The following is a 22500-nucleotide window of genomic DNA, read 5'->3' as shown; positions in this document are numbered from 1 at the left end:
CAGTACTCTGGAGTAGGGATTCTCGAAGAAGCGACGCTAGACTCGGATCCTTAGAAGCATTAGATTGGCCAAGAGAAGGGAGGGTATGGAGTCTTCTATCCATTATTAGAGCTTAAAATAGGCATGATATTGAATCCTCTATCGGTTGATCGACTATATGGTTATAGTCCCGATTCGGCATACGGGTGTGGGAGAACTACCTCATTACTGAGAATCTCGAATGTGGATAATGTAAATCTTCAAAGATACTATCGGTTTCTACGATATATATTATGAGGAGGTACCTCCCCCTCCCCTGACGTAAGTGAAGTATTATCCCTATTGAAGGGAGGTACATCATCTAGACTATCTTCTATCCTACTGGAAATGGATGAATCTCCCCGGGTGGGATTTGAACCTACGACCAATCGGTTAACAGCCGACCGCTCTACCGCTGAGCTACCGAGGAAAGTGGCAGATGATTCAATCCCATATACTTCCAGAGACTCTTGTTCCTTGAGCCGCCCCTTGATCTGCAAGACGTTAACCACTCGAAGACCCAAAGCTTTCTTCGAGACTTCATGAACCCTCGCGTACACCCTAACTCTCATTATAGGAAGAAGCAGTAATGATAGCAATCCCTTTTGCCTTCTCGGATAGAGCCTACGAATCGGGGGGGGGGCTGGTGTGGAAGATCTCGGTCATGGTTGATCTTGGTCGTGATTGATCGCCCCCCCCCCAACCCCAAGATGCATATCGATCGATCACCAATCACTAGTTTCTATTTCTCCTTTCCGGAAAACATAGTAGAATAGTCACAGGATACTTATAGAGGTATAAGGAATATCTTGGAAAGGAGAAGAAAAAAACTCTTAGGAGACAAGAGAAACGAAGGCAGTTAGCAGTAGAATAATACCAATCATCAATCCGAATGAATAAGAAGATACTCTCCCGCCCTCCCCATATCTTGCGCTTTCTCCACCTATGGAACTCAAAATACCGGTGCCATTAATAATTCCGTCAATTACCCATTGGTCGAAAAGAAGAGTTAACTCACCCAGGAATCGAATACCTCTCACTAGAAGGATATCGTAGTAATGATCGATGTAACCCCGGTTTGTGTGACCAGTCCCCAATGAGACGGTTAAATGAACCCATAGATTGTTTGGCAAAAGGATCAATATCACCGCAAGGTTGTGTGTGAGAGGATATCGGTCCATAAATCACGTAGGAGATAGATATTCCGGCTAGTGATAGACCAACCGAACCTGCTGAATCTATTAGCAATTGTACCAAATTTTCGGGATTGTTGTTGTCCTCTGAAAAGCCTGCAAGGGGAGTTAACCACTCGGATAGCAAATCGGGACCAGTTCTCCTCCAGCGAGATTGACTCCTATTGATCCAACCAACGAAGTTGGTATCGACAGTACTACTGAAGGCAATACCATCGAAACGTCTGATTCCTTAGGATATAGAGACTCAGAACGAATATTGGACTCTGCAGAAACTTTTCTATCGACTGAATCTTCCCCGTCATAACCTCCTGCTGAATCGACTCCTTCGTCTCGCGGGGGTGGAGGAACATCATACCCATCTCCACTCGTTGCTATCGTTTTGGTGTTACTCCGAATGACACTATTCATAGAGGAATGGGATGAAATTGGTACCGCCACCGGCGCGTAGATTCCCCTCAAACGTGAGGAGATAGATGCGGAACATGTAGAAAGCAGTTGGAACTGCTGTGAATGAGGCTATACATCCGGGGGGGAAAGGAACGTAGCCAACTCTTTGCAATAATTTCATCTTTGGACCGGAAACGAGCTAGAGGTGGTATACCACAGAGAGAGAGAGTACCTGAAAGAAAAGTGATTCCAGTAATTGGCATATATTTTCGCGAACCACCCGTGGGAGACATATTTTGACTTCTATTGGAGAGTATCCGACAACCCTTTCCATCGAATGAATTACTGAACCGGATCCGGGAAATAGCAAAGCTTTGGGATGGGCATGTGTAATGAGGTGAAACAACGAAGGTTTATAAGCACCGAGACCTAGAGCCAGCATCATGTAGCCCAATTGAGACATAGTAGAATAAGCTAAACCTTCTTGATATCCTTCTGGGCAAGAGCTATCGTCGCTCCCAGTAGAGCCGTTATTCCGCCTATCCAGGAGATAACATTCATGCTTAGAGGTAAGGTTTCAAACAATTCAAGCATTCGAGCTACAAAAAAAATTCCCGCAGCTACCATAGTAGCGGCGTGTATAAGAGCCGAAATAGGTGTGGGTCCTTCCGTTGCATCGGGCAACCATACGTGGAGTGGGGATTGTGCAGATTTAGATACCGACCCAAAAATGGTAGAGGAGCACATGTATTGGCAAGGGAGGAGCCGGCGCTGTTGTTATCAATCAACTCACTAAATCAATCACACGATTCGCGGATCTCGAAACTACCAGTTATCCAATACGTACCTAATATACCCAATAATAATCCGAAATCTCCTGTACGATTAGTTGCAAAAAGCAGGCATTAGCAGCACTTGGTCGTGCGAACCAAAAACCTATCGGCGAGTAAGAGCACATCCCTACTAATTCCCGAAAAACATGAATCTGTATTGGATTGGGACTGAACACTAATCCTGACGTGGAGGCAGTGGAGAAACTTAAATAGACGGGAAACCTTACGTATCCCTAGTCGTGACGCATATGACTATCACTGTAAATCATAACCAAGACACCTATGGTGGTGACTGATATCGACGTAATGGAAGTAAGTGAATCAACTGAAAATCCTATCTTTGGAGAAATATCGTCGTTGGAATCCATGACCATGAGTATTCAAAAGTGGAGCGACCAGTAACTTGTTGCCAGAATGTTGCGATAGAGACGGACATAGCTGCGGCTAATGAAAGAACACTGAGCATAGCACGTATACGACGAAGGCTCTTAGTGGCTTTTGGAAAAAGAAACGATGCCAATCCGATCAAACCAGAGGTTACGAATGGGCGTGAGGGGACAATCCAAGCACATTCATAAGATAATTCCATAAACATATTTAACCGGGTTGGAACTCTTTCTGTCAATAGTTGTCAGATATATGGAGCGTCGAAGAATGGAATATATATGGACAGGTGAGATCACGCGTATCAAACCGAATAATCCATTTGTTTCTCGTTCTGGTGCGAGCCCGGCGTCGAGACTTGACAGGAATCAAATGTGTCGGAGATACTTATCTAGGTTCCATTTTTTGACCCCAAACCGATTGAGTTGTTTTGGGTTATTTTTCACACGACAAGACTATTACGGATAGACATGCAGCAATTGATACTGGAGGAAAACAACTCCGAGTAGAACCGGGAGATTCTATGATGTTCGTCACTTCGCTCTGCTTGGGCACAACGCATCAGAGTCCAATACGGTAATGTCGATATATCGAGTTTCATTGGTTTGTCACGGATCCAAAATTGATCTCGGACATCCCCGGCTGAGTAACGCAACTGCTAGGGGGCGCGTCTTGCATCCCTGTTTCGAGAGGAAGAAAGTGATACGGAAGATCCATTCTAAGAAGAAGACGCGAAGGAAATCGGGATACAGACAGGATTTGGTTCGATCTGTAGTAGATCCCATTTGCTTAAATGGAAAGGAGTTGGTTGGTTAGCAAATTGTTATCATAAAGAAGTCAATGATTCTTGCTGGGATTCTTTTGCATAGAATGGAAACCCAGTTCCCCCAGTTGTTCCCTTCTAATGATTCTACGCAATCACCCCCTCCCTCATTATAATGATTCTACTCGTACGTATCAACATACTCGTCGCATTCATTTCGATGATAAAACCGAATAGATAGATTTCATTATGGCAGTTCCAAAAAAACGTACTTCTAGGTCGCGGAGGAAGATTCGCAATCATATTTGGAAGACCCAAACTAATGAAGTAGCATCGAAAGCTTTTTCTCCAGCTAAATCCATTTTGACTGGACGGTCGAGAAGTTTTTACTATGTGACAAATGAAAAAATTTCTGAAACTGGTCAGTAGTACTCCCCGGTTGTAACAGGAATTGCCGTATCAATAGGACGTGGGGTCGGTCGGGAATAGATAGTGAACTATTTGTTTGTTGGAACGGGGAAGACGAGATAAGTGATTGTCAGGGAACTTATTGATGAATTTGGATCCCTAGTAAGTAGTACGGGTACATGTTGATATTATTGCGTGACGGTACCGTGCGGTAAATAAAATCCAAATACTAACAGAGTTGTATCAATGAATGTTGGTAATAACCACGAGGGGGGGGGGTTACGTGCATGAAGAAGGAGCCCAATCCCTCTCCTTCCTTCCTATGATACAAGGGTCTCGATCACGATCATCGATTTATCTCTATCCCTACTACGAATGGGTATGGGTCGATAACACCCAAAGAGAATCGGGAGATAAATCTGCGTTCCCGGAACGGGAACGTCTTCTATTCCGTTTAAAATATGTACCGACCTCGTTTATTCGGAATAGCAGGATTTGAACCTGCGACCTCCATCACCCCAAGATGGCACGCTACCGAGCTACGCCATATCCCGTTATTCCTATACAAGTATAGCGCCGTATACCTAATCAACTATAGACAGGGAAGGTCCCTTGTTGTGCGTGTGTACTCTCCCCCAGGAAGATTGACGATTCACCGAAGATGTGATATCATTAATTACGATAAGTATAACGAGTAGCGAGCCGCTATGTGAAATTGGTAGACACGCTGCTCTTAGGAAGCAGTGCTAGAGCATCTCGGTTCGAATCCGAGTAGCGGCATTTAATTTCAACCTGCAGGCGAGGGCTGTGTCTGATACAACCACTGGGAAAAGCAGTAGGAATAGGGAATTCTCCCCGTTTCGACGTTTAAGGGTAAACCCGAAATCTCCTGGGAATAATGGGTGGGTGGTACATACTCTCCAAAATCTCACTAATTCACTGGATTCTCCTCATTACGATTCACACCGATATAGAGCACATATTCGCTCACATTTTTTCTTACGCTCTTTCCGTCACTCTGTTTCACCGGATGGGGCTGGCTCGCAAGCTCAAGAGACTCATTAGTTTGAGCGTTGGAGGTATGACAATTGCTTTCATCTGTATAACGGGATTTACGACGATTCGTCGGATTCAACCCAAACATCTACCACCGAGCAATCTACATGAATCATCTATGTTTCTTTCACGGAGCTTCTCCCCAATGCATGTAATTATGAGAATTAGGAGTCGGAACGAATGGTCAGGTGCAGTCACGGCACCAGGTGCCATGTCGACCCATGGATTCGCAACTCTGGGTCTTCCTGAGGAAATGCAACAATCCACACCGCTAGTACCTGCTCTGCAACCTCATCGGTTAATGACGCATGTAAGTATGATGCCACTAAGCCATGTGACTTCGTTATGTGGATCTCCATCAGCAACATCTCCACCGATTGCCACCTATGACGCAGAACAATTTTCTATCCCCGGTCCAAATCAAGAATTTCCTACCTGGACCCCCCTCCGGGAGTGGATATACACTGCTACGAGCAGGCAGGAAGTAATCCGAGAAACAGTTTTCATCGACTATCCTTGAATTCACGTAGGTGCCGATTGATCCACCAATTGGACCGATGGAGTTATCGAATCATCAGCTTAGGGTTTCCTCTACTGACTGTTGGTATTCTCTCTGGAGCAGTGTGGGCTAATGAAGCGTGGGGATCCTACTGGAGCCGGGACCCTAAGGAAACCTGGGCATTAGTGACTCGGCTGATATATGCTATTCATCTCCATACCAGAATAACTAGTGGTTGGCAGGGGGAAGGGCCTGCTATTGTAGCATCTACAGGATTCTTCATTGCTTGGATTTGTTTCTCAGGGGTTAATCCACCAGGAATCGGTTTACATAATCACGGGTGGCTTACTTAATAATTAGGTAGAAGACCGCTATTCGATCGGGGGAGAGATAACAAAAAATGTTACCTCGTCAGATGCTTGAAGTGTTACATGTAATCAATTCGTGATTTGAATCAGAGTCTGCATGAGGAATCGCGCTGTGGATTCCTCACCCAGACATTCATGCAATTACGTCGCCAGCGGCATGGATTCCCACTGCCTTCCCTTATAGGAATTAATACCAGAACCGCTTCCAAGAGTAATCCTCATTGAATAGATATGTTCGACTACCGATCCAAACGATACTGCGTTTTATTGCCCCTCTACTATCCCATAAAAGAGTACGGAACCAGGATAGATAGTATTTTGTGATTCCGTAGAGATGCAACCATGTCTGGATACAGACCGATACCGAGGATTGGTAAAGAGAGACAAATCGATATGAATATTTCCCGCGGTCCGGAATCAACTGAATATGGATCCGAATAGTTGGATATTCTGTATCCGTAGAATATTCGACGTAACATAGATAACAAATAAATGGGAGTTAATACTGTACCAATCGCCTTCGACTACTACAACCGATAACTTAGATATAGATGAATAATGCTGATTAGTCACTATTCCTGGAAATACCATCAATTCCGATACAAACCCACTCATCCCGGGTAATGCAAGGGATGCCATTGAGAAGATACTAAACATAGTAAATATCCTGGGCATTGGGGTAGCCATCCCCCCTAATTGATCGAGATAAAGGGTACGTGTCCTATCGTAACAAGTCCCTGCAAGGTAAAATAGAGCGGCACCTATTAACCCATGGGAAATCATTTGTAACACAGCTCCATTAAGACCCGTATCTGTCACGGATCCAATTCCAATTGTTACAAAACCCATATGGGAAATTGATGAATACGCTATTCTCCTCTTAAGGTTACGCTGACCCGGCGGAATCAGGGATGCATAAACAATTTGGACTGATCCGAATAGCACCAACCACGAAGCAGGTATGGAATGAGCAAGAGGTAATAATTCCATATTAATTCGAATCAATCCATACCCTCCCATTTTTAGTAATACCCCAGCCAGCAACATACATGTGCTGTAATGTGCTTCCCCATGAGTGTCTGGCAACCAAGTATGAAAAGGGAATATTGGCAGTTTCACGGCATACGCCACGAAGAATCCTAGATAAGAAAGCACTTCTAGTGATATAGGATGTGATCTGCTTGCCAAATCTCGGATATTGAAGGAGGGTTCCTGGGTCCCGTAGAAACCCATAGTTAGGGCTCCTATTAGGAGAAAGATAGAACCACCAGCTGTGTATAGAATAGACTTCGTGGCTGAGTATAGACGTCTCTTCCCACCCCACATACATAAAAGTAGGTAGATTGGGATTAATTCCAACTCCCACATAGGAGAGGAAAGCGAAATGTCTCGAGAAGCAAACAGTCCTATTTGGCCGCTATACATGGCCAACATCAAGAAATAGAATAGACGTGTATTCCGCGTAACTAGCCAAGCTGCTGAGGTTGCCGAAGTAGTGACAAATCCTGTCAGTAGAATGAGACCCATGGAGAGTCCATCAATACCTGAACTCCGATGGGAATTGATTGAATTTATCCAACTAGAATCCTCCACCAATTGAATGCATTGATCATCGATATGGAAGTGACAATGAAAGATATAAATGATTAGTAGAAATTCCGATATACAAATGCCTGGGGTATACCACCGAACGATCTTATTCCCATTGGAGGGAAGCATTGGAAATAGCGAACCCGCCAGAATCGGAAAAAGAACAATTGTGGTTAACCAGGGTACGTTACTCATCGTGGATGGAAAAATATTTTAGCGGGGGGGAGGGGGGGGGGGAATCTTAATACCCCAACTCATACTCAATAGAATTGAGTATGAATCTTTGAGTATGAGTTGGAAAGAAAACGATTCGATTCTTGAATCTCTTTCTTGACCGATGAATCAATAAGCTAGACCCATACTACGAGTCGTCTCAGCTCCCGGATAGACGCGTACACTCGAGGAATCTGTTGGACAAGCGGATTCACGTCTCTTACAACCTACACAGTCTTCTGTTCTAGGAGCAGAAGCAATTTGATTGGCTTTACACCCATCCCGGGGGATCGTTTCCAATGCATCTGTCAGACAGGCTCTTACGCATTAGGTGCAACCAATACATGTGTCATAGATCTTTACTGAATGTGCCGTCGAATTTGTTCACTCCTATTGGATTGACGTGTCAAAGATATTCTCCTGTTGGGGTTGTTGAGGTGTACCTACCCTCCCCCCTGCCCCCTACCCCTTATTTTCCATTCAATCAAATCTAAGATTTGTATTGATTTGGTTTTTCCGCATCTACCTACATAGACACTCCGTGGGTGGAACTCTCCCATCATCCTCGTGAAATGAATGGGTTCTGCAATATGGGGAGGGACGGTACAAGACAATTTTAAGGAACGGGATAGGTAGGGATTCAGATAGGTATGACATAATTTTTCGGAATGAAATGCAATTGTTAGGGGGAAAACGACAGCATTACCAGCTGGATGTGATACACCTGCATTGAATAGCGATTCGCCCAAATAAATAGCGTCATCGACGAATCAATTACCATTTTAACAAATCAAATTGATCGATACGAGTCGATCTTCTATTACGCTGGATGACCGAAGCAATGGATAACCCAATAGCAGCTTCGGCAGCTGCAACGGCTATTACGGATATTGAAAAGATTTCCCCCTTCATTTGTTCATTGTCAAAGAAATTGGAGAATGCTACGAGATTTATATTAATGGCATTCAGAATCAGCTCAAGACACATCAGTGCCCTAATCATGTTTCGACTCGTGATTGATCCGGAAAAGCCAACGCGATAGGGATAAGCACCTAGAATCAGTCCATGTTCGAGCATGATGTATTAACCCCCCGGAAACTTAATTGGTTAACCTACGAGATGAGTTTACGAGAAGTTGTAATTAATTAGAAAGATGGGGAGTCATCTCCAGACGACGAAGCAGGTTCTTCGTCGGGTCTGGTTATTCCTTCACCACGAGCCATTGTAATCGCCCCTACTGAAGCCACTAGGAGGAGGATAGAAAGGAGTTCGAATGGAACCAGAAATTGTGTTAACAATTGGTATCCAATTCGCTGGATGTTGTTTTTTGAGACTCCCCCCACAACATCCCTCGATGGGTCGATTGGATTTATATCAGACCATTTCGTATCTCGAATTGTAGTGGTTGATAAGATAGATAGACCCGTACAAGCTCCTAAGGCAATAGTATCTCCCATATTCCAGGAAATGGTTGAATTGGAATCTACTGGTTCGTCAATAACCGTTACGGCAGACACGATCGAAACATTTATAGCTCCTACATAGATAGGCGATTGTGCGGCAGCTACAGAATCGGCATTCGGTACGAGATATGGGAGAGATATACAGATAAACACCAGTCCCGATGAAGAGGCGGAATAAACTATATTAGCAGATAATACCACTCCTACACTTCCCAGTAGAATACCTAATTCGATTAGTATCAAGACAGATTCATAAATTGATTCAGGTAGATTCATTATGCCCAGTTATTTTGATTCTCCCATCTCACTATATTACTATTCAATAACGACGTGTATGTGTGTGACCTACTTATGTAGACACACCCCCCCCTATTGGTAGAAATAATTGAAGGAGGGATATCTCTGCATAGCAGAGATATCTCGATATTGAATCATCTCCGACTTACTATTTTTTCTAACCAGGGAGTCGGTCTATCTTCCAAACTTCAGACGGAGATTCAATTGACACCACGAGTGACAGTTCGATTATTGGGATCTCCTTTCGTGACTCCCCCAGATGAATAACTCAGAGTTGGAACTACTTGAATTGCGGAATCCTGGGAGACAGAGAGGGGCAAACGTCCCGGAGCCATTTGATCATAATTTGATTCGTGACGATCATAAGTCGAGGGTTCATACTCCTCAGTCATTGACAAGCAATTTGTTAGGCGGTATTCGACACAATTCCCACAGAAGATACGAACTCCGAAATCAATGCTATAACTTCTTAATCGTTTTTTTCTGATGCTTCTTATCAATCTCCGGTCGACGACAGGCAGGTTAATCAGACATACTCGGACACGTACCTCACAAGCAATGCATTTGTCAAATTCAAAATGAATTCGTCCACGGAATCGTTCGGATGATATAAGTTTCTCGTAGGGGTATTGGATAGTCACAGGTAAACGATTCAGATGGTCTAGAGTAACCGCAAAACCTTGACCAGTATACCTCGCAGCTCGTATTGCTCGTTGACTATAATCCTGGAATCCAGTTACCGTGGGAAACATGTGATAGATAATCCTGGGGGAGTTCCTTAGTTTCTAGAGATTGGATAGATTAAAATCGGGGTGACATTGATGTAAACTATGAGGGGAATATCTCATTTTAGAGATGGTAGTCGAAACGAAGCTGTCAGCAACGGATTTCCCGGAGCAACGGGCAGAAGAGATTTCCAGCCGAGATCTAGTAATTGGTCTATTCTGACTCTAGGTAATGTCCATCTCGTTGCGATAGAAATGAATAGGAATAGATAAGACTTGGCTGATGTGGTAATGACACCTGTTACTGCATCGAATACATCAAAGGATTCACTGCTGAGAGTCCGAAAGGGAAAAATTTGCCCTAATTCTTGAAGAAATGGAATTGGTGAATCCCATCCACCCGGATAAAGGACTGTTACAAACGACGAGGAAACCAATGAATTTGGGTAAGAACCAACATAGAATGAACCAGATTTTATACCTGAATATTCGGTTTGATAACCCGCTACCAGTTCCTCCTCCGCCTCTGGTAGATCAAATGGCAACCTTTCACATTCTGCCGATGGGGATATGAAGAAAGCTATAAAGCCTATAGGTTGACGCCGCAGATTCCATCCCAGAAAACCATACTTAGATTGTGTTTCAACTATGTCAACCGTACTTAAGCTATCAGATAATTATAGTCGACGGTACAATTGCTATTACCACCTCTGATTCGAAACCGTACATGAAATTGGGATTTCATACGGCTCCCCATAAGTCACCCGAGAGGGGGATTGTAGTTAATCACTTCCTTTGCGCGACACCCCCCTGAGGAGCGTCCCAATCTCAACCAATGGGATTCTGTTTGCTACAGGGAGTGATAGCTTCTGAATCCATCTCAACCTTTTCAGTTATTTTTTGATATAATTCGGAATCTTCCACCGTTTCTCGGTGGAATGGGATTTACCGATACTTCTTTTATATCTCCACATAGATGGATCCCTACCTATCTTTATTTCAGCCGAGAAGAGGATTAGCCTGAGGATTCCTATGATCCCAATCCTCTTGAGACTACTACGTAAAGGAGATACTCGCATATATCAATAATTTTTTCCGCCAGGGGCAGAAAAATCAAACCGTTGAAAGGATTACTTCGTTCCGGATAGTCATAATCTAAGTAGATAGGAATATACTCGGGATTGGGATTTTCAAGATGTACTACCTAGTCATCCCTACCGAGGCTAAGTCTTTATCCAATTAAAGAGAAAAGAGATTTTATTATGCAACTTTTTTCTCCACCCTTCTCACAAATCTCTTGTGTATATTAGTGTTCCTGACCATCCACTCCCGCTCAATCCCGGAAAAGAGGTTCAGTCCCTTCTTGTCCCCGCTTCAGGCCCTGTAAATCTATCCCGTACCTGGGGGCAAACAGTGTTTACTGCTCGGACATGCTTTCACTCCCGTACATGGGGGATGGGACTCGATTCACTCGCTGCAAGACGCTGTTCGATCTCACCCAGATGACTATCCAGTTGTTCTGTCAAATCAGTGAAAGATTCTTCATTCCGAATCTCTATATCGGAATAACCCTCTTCCCATCAATCTTATTCAGCGAGTCGCACGTGGGGATATGGATAGTACACATGGGGCTGGGGGTATTTCGTAACTAATTGATTGAGCAGCAGCTCTAAGACCACCTGGAGGGGAATATTTATTATTTGAACCATATCCTGCCATAAGTAGCCCTAGGGGAACGATACTTGAGATGGCGATCCAAGAGAATGCACCTATACTCAGATCAGCTAGAATAATGTGCTGCCCGAAGGGTATCACCAAGTGGCTTATAAAGACTGGTATGACTACCACAGCTGGTCCAATATTGAATAGCCAAGTATCGCCCCTGGCTGGAACAATATCTTCCTTCAGTAGGAGCTTGACTCCATCGGCCAGGGATTGGATAATTCCCAAAGGACCTGCATATTCAGGTCCGATACGCTGTTGTACCCCCGCAGATACCTTTCACTCGAGCCGTACGATAACTAATACTCCTACTGTAATTCCTACGATAAGGGTGGGAATGGAAATCAGAATCCAAATCAATTCGGAAGAATCTCTCGAAACTCCCAATTTGTGAAATAAGTCAATCACGCGTTCCTCGAAATTTTTTGTACCAATTGCCGTTTCGGCGATCAACCTCCCCCATGATGATATCTATACTACCTAATATTGTCGTAATATCGGCTAGTTTCATTCCTTCTACCAATTGAGAGAGAATTTGCAGATTTATGAAGCCAGGCGGACGAATCTTCCGTCTCCGGGGAGAAACACTATCATCTCCAATCAGAAATATCCCTAATTCCCCTTTGGGAGCTTCCACCCTTACGTAATGCTCCTGCTCAGGTAATTTGAAAGTGGGAGAGGATTTCTTACCGACAAATTGATAGTCAAAATCATTCCATCCCATTTCCTTTCGTTGCTGACTAAGGCGTCGAGATTCCAAATTTTCATATGGACCTCCCGGAAGGAGTCTCGAGGCCTGTTGAATTATTCTTATGGATTCTCTCATCTCGCCGATTCGTACCAAATAACGGGCCAATGAATCTCCTCCTGTTTGCCATTGGATCCGCCAATCCGATTCGTCATAACATTCGTAGTGATCCACCTTGCGAAGATCCCATTGAATCCCCGAGGCTCGCAACATGGGTCCGGATAAGCCCCGATCTATAGCTTCTTCCCTACCAGTGACACCTATCCCCTCCACTCGTTTCAGAAATATAGGATTATTTGTGATAAGTCGTTCATATTCATCGACTTTTGAGAGGCAATAGTGGCAGGAATCCAAACATTTATCTAGCCACCCATATGGTGAATCTACCGCTACTCCCCCGACGCGGAAATAATTATGCGTCATTCACATACCCGTAGCAGACTCAAGTAAATCATAAATCATTTCCCTTTCTCGAAATGTGTAGAAAAAAGGGGTTTGTGCACCGACATCCGCCAGAAAAGGTCCGAGCCATGACGGGTGGGGAGCTATTCGACTTAGCTCGAGCATAATAACTCGTATGTAACTAGCTCTTCTCGGTATTTGAATATTTGCCAACTTCTCCGGCGCATTCACTGTTATTGCCTCGGTAAACATGGTGGCTAAATAATCCCATCTCGTCACGTGGGGAAGATACTGCAGAATCGTCCGGTTTTCAGCAATTTTTTCCATCCCTCTATGTAAATAGCCAAGTATTGGTTCACAACCAACGACATTTTCACCGTCTGGAGTAACAATAAGTCGAAGGACACCGTGCATCGACGGGTGGTGGGGACCCATACTCACTATAACTGGATCCACTTTCGTAGGAGGTATACCCATGAATTATGTTCCTGGTAATTTTTGCAGACCCTAGCTTCGGTAGAACTGGATTTCTATAAATTGGAATCGGCGTCTCTTCAATCTCCGAATACCCAAGTTGCTTATTATGTTATCGTATAAAGTCGGATCCTTTTTGGATGAATGAATTAAGAGACGCTTGCGTCTTCCCAATAATTTCCACAAACCCCTCTGAGAGGAGTAATCCTTGGAATGTGATTTCAAATGAGAAGTGAGTTTCGAGACTTGATCGGTCAAGTAGCATATTTGAGACTCAGCAGACCCTGTATCCCCTTTCTCACAAATCAACGTCGAATTGGTAGATATAGCCTTATCCGTAATAGTAGTAATAATAATTGTTTATCGAATTCATTGTATAGGATTTGCCTACTAATTCGGGTAGTATTGGTCCGAGCGAGGGAGATGAATACTCCTATAATCGGGGAAATCGTCACTCAATAGATTCGGTTATCGGTGGGAATTTGTTTCCCACCAACGAGTAGTTACAGCTCCGCATCTGATAAGTAAGGTAGGTATCTGCCCCTCCTTCTATCACACACTTGATTGAGATTACCAAGATGTTAGTAATATTAGTCGAGCAAATTGTCGAATCTACGTATTCTCCCCCCCGTCTCAAATAATGGGATACATGCGTATTCTGGGCGTGGCAAATCGACTTCCATTATTTGTGTCGAAGCGGAATCTGTTCATACAAGCTAATTCTTCTAAGCGATAACTGGGCCAAAGGAAACGTTTGATTTTCTGAGTCCCACTCAGGTCGCTAGACTCTTCACTCTTGTTCATCCATTCCACTCCAGAAGGGTAGCCCAAAGGGTCCCTTTCGGATTTCACGGAGCTCAAAATCAATAGGGATCTGAGAAATCGCGATTTGCGACGATGTCTCGGAAGCAGGAGATCTTCGATGTTATGGAGATAGGAGCGATTCCTATTCCTCTCCCCATTGATGAGTGACAAACGCAGCATGCACCCGCCAAATATATTTCTATTCAATCTTCTTTTGAATCTGTTTCGAAATTTCAGTGGGATACTAACCATTTTATACATGAGAATCTAATCATCGAATATTCGCGGTAAACGATGGGCTGAAATAACAAACAAATCATCTAGAATCTCGCGTTTCTCTTCGTTGAGAAAAAGATTCAACAAATCGCAATCTATACCCATATTGACACAGAAGGAAGTAAGATCCTGCTCATTTTCTAATACGTTGATGAGAGATATCAAATCCCTCAGTCTTTATAATTCTCTTTCTAATGCTTCGGATTCCCATTTCCATTGAAAAATATAATAGTGACTCCCCCTCTCTCTTAGAAGTATTTCATCCGAATCAATCTCTTCTTCCTGTAACCCGTAATCCGTGCCTAATCTCTGAAATCTTTCATTTGGGGTAGCGGGAACCCTCTCCCACAAAATAGAAGTCCCAGGTACAAATTTCGATCTTGTTTCGTATACATCCTTTGCTTCCGCGGGATCCGGAATTACCCACAACACCAAATCGGATTTCGGATTCAACTCACGTTCCGGATCAAGTATTCGTGGATGAGAAATTCCCTTCCCTGCAATAAGTTCTCTGATACGATTCCCTAAACGAGTTTCCCTTATCGCCGCATTCCACCCCGCCGGAAATTTTTGTATATCTACATCTCGTGAGGAATCAATAAAACTATGTAACAAATAACTGTATTTACGACGTTTATTGATATTTCTCACTCGATCTCTGAGGAAAGGGGTTTCAGTATATATGGAATAATCGTTTTGTCTATCACGAAATACATATTCATGCTCGGCGAGAAAACTTCCCCCGATGCTTCTGAATCCATATAAATTTTCGATGTCCGATCTCCATCTCTTCGGTGCAATTTTTTGCCATAACTCCAATGACAGGTTGTACTTGTCGGGACAGCCTAACAAACTCCCCAAATCATTTGCATTCAATTCCCAAAGTTGTTTGGAAAGTCCCCGCATCGTAGCAAAATTATTAATATGTTCATCGATACCATACCCACGTACAATCCCGCCAGTTCTGTCATCGGGACATCCCACGGAATCGCTCTTTCCCCCGTCATGTTTACCGCCATCAAAAAATTCTGGGGTTTCCCCTCCCCCTTTCGGATAACAACCATGATCACCGCGCGGATAATTCCAATCTTCCGAAGCATCATCCAGATTCTCATTATCCTTACATCCCTTCCGGTTATCGAGATACCCCGCATCCTTGCTATCTTCCGCAATTTCCATCAAAGAATCCAAATCCAGGTTGTTTTTCATGCTTACATGCCACAGAATGTCGTGAATGTGCGCCTGAGACGGTAATCCTATAGATTGATTATCGATAACTCGCGGTATTCCCTCCCTAATTCCGGAAATAGCTAGAATTGGGTGGTTTGCATCCCCATGAACCCCACCAACTTGATTCGTCACTTTCACCAGTTGCACCCGAAATCTAGCAAAATTGTCGAGATAATGAGCAAAAGCTCTATTGACTCTTCGAAATAATCCCGCTACTAGTAGAAGATACTTCTCAAACAATTCTGCGACCGATATGCGGGATCTCAAATAAATTCCCTGAATATTGACTAATTTCGTTTGGAATCTCAAAGAACTAGTCAGATTTGTATTAATTAGTCTGTCATCTATTCCCGGTTTACTAAAACGGAGTGATTTGGTGCTACGCCCACCCCCGCCAACCCCTTCGGTTAACAGATTTCTGAATGCATGCATGTCTGATTCGGGTTCGGATTTGGATCCACCAACGGTATCTTTTACTGGTTCATCATCGGTACCCGCAAAGTATCGGGATTTATTATCAATGGGAATTGATGTTTCATCTATTCCACCAGTACCTGGTTCACCGTGTGACGGCCCCTCTTTCCACCCGGTCCCTGTATCATTTGGAATATCTCCCCCAACAAAATCGGTTCCACTCCAATTCTCCCAAATCCCTTCAATTTTACGAAGGAAATTCAATTTCCCCAATGGAAACCTTGCGGATACACCCAATTTGGAGTAGAGACGACGCATTTGCCTAGTCCGCAATGCGAGACTACGTCTCAAAATTCTCATCAATTTCTTCCGGATAGGTTTCCAGAAGGAGGGATCTTTCTTAATAGTTCCAAAAGGTACATCTGTTTGGAATCCCCAAGCTGTTAAATAGCTAGATGGAGATTTTCCTCGCCTCAATCTATTTTTTCTCCCCGATTCCCGAGTCTTGAGATACCTGGGATTCATATCATTTTCCAAAATGGTTGGGCGCCTCCTCCCGCGAGTACGCCAAGGCTTCAACCGGAAAGGATACAAAATCTTTATCTGAAGACCCTCCTTCAACCAACGACCGGGTAAACGAGTGTGTGAGAATCCCTCGCCGTCGTAGGTGCATTTGATGTGGGATTCTTTGCGCCACTCACTCCAATCCTCATCCCATTCGGGAGCTTGAAAAAATAAAATACGACCGAAATTCTTGAGTGTTATCAATACAGGCAGTTTCACATATTTCCGAAGAGTCGATTGCATAACCAATAATAAACCCCGCCCCGTGTGGATGGAACTCACATCGAACCTAGCTGCTATAGCTGGGCGGTCGGATTTCGCTCGCTCCCCCTCTCTCGAGGATGAAAGAGATATTAGTTCCTGTTCGGGTTGGGTACTAGTTTCTCTCCTCGCGTCACCGGCCGATTCCTCAAAATCTACACCAGTTAATTCTCCGGCAGGAAATCGAAACGGAGTGGGTAGTTCCATTAATCTAAAGAAGAGAGGTGAATGTGCCTTATCTTGAAATACTTCCCAAACCAGTGTCTTACGTCTTCTGGAGCGCATAGAGCCTTTTATAGGTTTCCGACGAAAATCAGAGCTTTTTGCAAAACGTTTGACCAGTCTGCGTGTTTTCAGCCGCGTCTTCCCGACGCTGATTGCTAAATTTTTTAACTTTCTGTTACGAATATCAGTTGACCCACCCGCGACATCGAACCTATTATCATATATTAAGTGAGTATTGCGGGCCAATTCCTCCGACAGTTCCTCAATCTCGAGGATCGAACGTATTTTTTGTTTTGAAGAGTCAAGTCTTTCCCCACCAATTAGAGGTACGTCTAGCAAGCGGATCCAATCGAAGGCACCACAATCATCTCTGAGATAGGTGAAGAATAAAGCTAACTCTGTCGGAGATGAAGAAAATTTGAAGACTTGATCCCAAGTTACGGGGGTGGAATCACCCTTCGAAACTGAATAGTTTGTTTCTCCCACAACATCTTCAATCACGGCATCATCCGGTGTTTCGAACATGAAAATAAATATTTGCAAAGCATTTTTAGGTAATGCTTCCCGGGGAAGAGGAATCTCATTGCTTCTCAACTCTTTATACCTGATAGACACCCAATCCCGAATCTTATTACCGGAATTCAATTCATTGGCATACTCGTTGTTGTCAACCGCTTGCGATGCCAATGAATCAGACAGTATCCAGAATGAATCCGAGTTTGGAATCCTAGCACGACATGAATTATTCAAAAATGGATCATAAATCTTAGGTAATTCACCTCCGTTATCAGCCAATCCGGTCCTTCTTTCCATCGCTTTCCAGAAGATAGGCTCGGTGTCTAGGAATCGAATTCGGTCCTTTAACTCATTATTCAAATCCTTGTTTTTCCTGAATTGGTTCAAAATCCAGTCTTCATGCAGATGATGAGCTGGAAGTGGCATATCCGAATCCTCTAACGAGGTTCCTAACTGGTCTCCAAAGATCGACAAACTGGGTAACGCCGTGAGAGCCAACCGCTGTTTTCCACTAGTCAAACATTTGCTGAAAAAGTGATTTGATACTTGCTTCTTCACTAAGCTATCGCCGCCGAATCGGCTATTCTCTATATATCGTAAAGGACGATTTGGTTTGTATGGGTCGAACAAGGACGTGGGCCACGACTTGAAAATCCATAGCATCGAATCTGACAACTCCCGGAGATTGTTATCGAGCAAGACAAGTTCGTCTTCAAAATTCTTGGTGAAGAGAGGTACTGGAGCCTTACCCAAATAAACCAGTACATTAATGAGAACAACAATACTAAAAGTTTTGTAAATGACGCGTTTCATCAGCAGGTAGAGTATGGGTGAATCATATTCTACGCGAACCAGAAGTAATCTGGACAAGTAGCTGAATGACATATGACCGAGTGACCAACCCACGAAACTACTAATCAGAAATGTTATGTTGTTGCTATATCGAAAAATAAATAGGTGAATTGGTCTCGCCAATACGGGACTTGGTAAAAGAATTGGATTTAAAATCTGGAAAATGAAACTATCCAAGAATATATTACCGATTCGAAAGTCACTGAGTGAATTGGTCGGACGTAGAGTTCGATAATCCGGTAAATCCTTGGTTCGGAACCAGTAAAATAACATGTATGGTACTATTGGGACAGTTACAACATGTGGTTTCACTATCAATGCATATAGAGGTGAACAGAATATTGACAGAAATATTAGTAGCTATCCCATCATCAAACCACTCAAAGCGACGGTACCACTAAGATTCCCTCCCAAAAGAAAAGCTCTTATGGATAGTATTTGGGAGGGTCCAACGGGTAATGTTGTTAGTAATCCATAATATAGTCCGAATATTATAGGTGGACCTGCCACCTTCACCCGAGTAAGCAGCGAAACCTGCAGTAGATACAACGACATTTGAACGCTTTCTACGTTCATAATTATTTCCTTCCCATATTTTTCAGTTTTTTTTTTTTCCCGTAGAGTGCCGGCAACCTCTCCGTACCACTCCCGTAGCTAGCACAGCAACTCCTTCGGAAAGGAGTCGATGGATTTCTTAATCATGAGGAGACAGAATCCCATGATTAAGAATTTGGAGACGTCTCTATGCATTTCCCTCAATGGTCACTTCCCGTCACCCAATAATTCTATAATTTAGTGATTTGTTACCATCTGCTTCGACAGGTTACTCCAACCCAGACGCCCCGGATTATTATTACGCCGTAGGGGACGAGTAACAAGTTCAAGCACATCCCTCGCATTAGTGGATCCATGGATTTGGGCAAAGGTGAACTCGACAGACCATTTTGTATCAATACCTCTTGCTTCTAAAGGATTGGCATGAGCCATTCCAGTAATTGCTGAATCAGGTTTTAATTCATGCATACGCTGTATCTGGTTATAATTATCCGGTTTTTCCACGATCCGTGGCATGAGTGTACCCATCTCTTTGCAAGTATCTCGTGAGAAAGATGGCTCGGCAGCTTGATATCGTTTATCCATGTAGGGAATACCTGTTTCGTAGACAACCATTCCGCAGCGAATTGGGAATCTTGCTATAGAAATTTCTGATAGATTATCTCCCGTAAAAGATATAGATTTACCAGCTGCTATCTCAAGATAGTCTCTCAGACTCTTCCATATCTCATCCTCCCTCTCCTTCAAACCCTGAGGTTCCATATTAAAGGCGGAACAAATCTTTTCTATCCAAGCACGCGTCCCATCAGGACCAATAGGAAAAGGTGCTCCAATTAACTGGCATTTACGACGCCGCATCAGAGTCGTCGCTGTACGGCTCAGAGAGGGATTCACGCCGCAAACATACACTCCCTTGCCTAATGATGGAAGTTCAGTATATCTCTGGGAGGGTAACCACCCCGATACCTGAATGGATTGACGTTTCGATTCCGGATTCGGTTGAGAAGCTACAGTTGAAGTTAGAGATCCAAAAAGAACTGAAGCATGATTCTTTAATTTCCGTCCCTCCGGATTAGCCCCCCCCGCTTCCGTCGTCGCAGTGTCAACACCCCCAACTAAATCCTGTTTCTGTTCGTGTCTAGATATGTCAAATTCCGGACACCGATGCGTCGTGGCAGCTGATACAGTATCCTCTCCCTGAGTAAAAGCATAATCCGATCCATTGGCCCGCGCAACTACAATTGGTACTCCAAGTTCGTTTTCTAGCTTGGGTGCTATGCCTTCTAGGTCCGTCTTTGTTATTTCCGTGGTACATGTGCCAATCCAAATAATGACACTAGGGTTTCTATCTCGTTTTATTTGGATACAAATTCTCTCCAATTCCCCTTGATCATTTAATTGGGCCGAGACGTCCCCCTCTTCCGACTCTGCCATTGCATAACGAGGTTCCGCAAGGATCGTAACTCCAAGAGCGTTCTGTAAGAAATAACCACAAGTCTTTGTACCTACCACTGGGGAAAAGCTGTCTTCGATCTTTTGATATAACCAAGCCACACAACTAATGGGGCAAGAAGTGTGATAATTTCCGGTTTCACATTCAAAAGTGAGAGTTTCGGGAGTCTTCGTGAAAGGGTTTCCTCAGAAAGGGTACACATACAAGAAATTTGCAGTTTCGGTTTCGAATCATCGTAAAATCAAGCAGAATATCCTGTTGAGTTTGCTGGGCATTCCTCTGCCCCCCACCATCGGGATTCAGATAGAAATCGGAGAGCAGACTGAATAATTCTCTATCTGGAATTTCCCTTGGCACAACCCCTTCTGGTCGAGACAATATCTGATCCGCCACATTGGGATGGAAATCACAAACATAATTGAGATCTGATTGACATTCAGCCGTTTCAAACAATGTTTTCCCCTTCACCCTCGAGACCCGAATGTCCTCAATGAGAGGCAACACTTCCAGCACAGGCATCGGGCAGGCTTCTACATGTTTATCAATGAGATCTCTCCTAGATGTCCGATTCCCCACCAAACCTGCTAATCGCAATGGGTGGGTATGTGCCTTCTCCCTAACCGACGCAGCAATACGATTTGCTGCAAAAGGGGCATCGAATCCATTATCCGTGATAATAATGCAATAATCCGCATGATTCGATGGAGCGGCAAAACCTCCACGGACTACGTCCCCTAAAACGTCGAATAGAGTAGTATCATATTCATAAGAAGCATTCGATTCTTTCGATGATTTAACCGTTTCTCCCACTACGTATCCCCCACAACCAGCTCCCGCAGGTGGTCCCCCTGCTTCAACACGATCCACTCCGCCATAACCCTTATAAATGACATCCTCAGGCCACACATCTTCATAGTGGTAATCCTTCGATTGCAAAGTGTCTATAATGGTAGGTATCAAGAATCCCGTGGGGGTGAAAGTACTATCATGTTTCGGATCACATCCAATTTGCAATACCCGTTTTCCGCGTCTCGCCAAAGCTATTGATATATTACAACTTGTTGTTGACTTACCAATTCCACCCTTTCCATAAACTGCTACTTTCGTTTCGCAAAGCTCCGATTCATTTTCTTCATCCCGACTATCCCCCACTTCCCCCCCCCTCCCCCTCACGTTCTCTTTCCCCTTTTTTCTTCATTTTTCACCCCTTATCCATACTTTCCCCCCGTAGACTCATTCATTCCATTTATGGATTCAAGTTTATGGATCCTCCACCCGCCTGCAATTATTGATATCGATACGGATCGTGGGGTTCCATGGGCGGGAGAGTATCTTCTTATTCATTCGGATTGATGATTGGTATTATTCTACTGCTAACTGCCTTCGTTTCTCTTGTCTCCTAAGAGTTTTTTTCTTCTCCTTTCCAAGATATTCCTTATACCTCTATAAGTATCCTGTGACTATTCTACTATGTTTTCCGGAAAAGGAGAAATAGAAACTAGTGATTGGTGATCGATCGATATGCATCTTGGGGTTGGGGGGGGGGCGATCAATCACGACCAAGATCAACCATGACCGAGATCTTCCACACCAGCCCCCCCCCCGATTCGTAGGCTCTATCCGAGAAGGCAAAAGGGATTGCTATCATTACTGCTTCTTCCTATAATGAGAGTTAGGGTGTACGCGAGGTTCATGAAGTCTCGAAGAAAGCTTTGGGTCTTCGAGTGGTTAACGTCTTGCAGATCAAGGGGCGGCTCAAGGAACAAGAGTCTCTGGAAGTATATGGGATTGAATCATCTGCCAC

This window comes from Dipteris shenzhenensis, unplaced genomic scaffold, assembly GCF_047967505.1.
Source record: "Dipteris shenzhenensis isolate YYH24624 ecotype China unplaced genomic scaffold, Dip_SZ_1.0 scaf0440, whole genome shotgun sequence".
NCBI lineage: Eukaryota > Viridiplantae > Streptophyta > Polypodiopsida > Gleicheniales > Dipteridaceae > Dipteris > Dipteris shenzhenensis.
The sequence above is the reverse complement of the archived record's forward strand: the minus strand, read 5'-3'. Positions refer to the sequence as shown.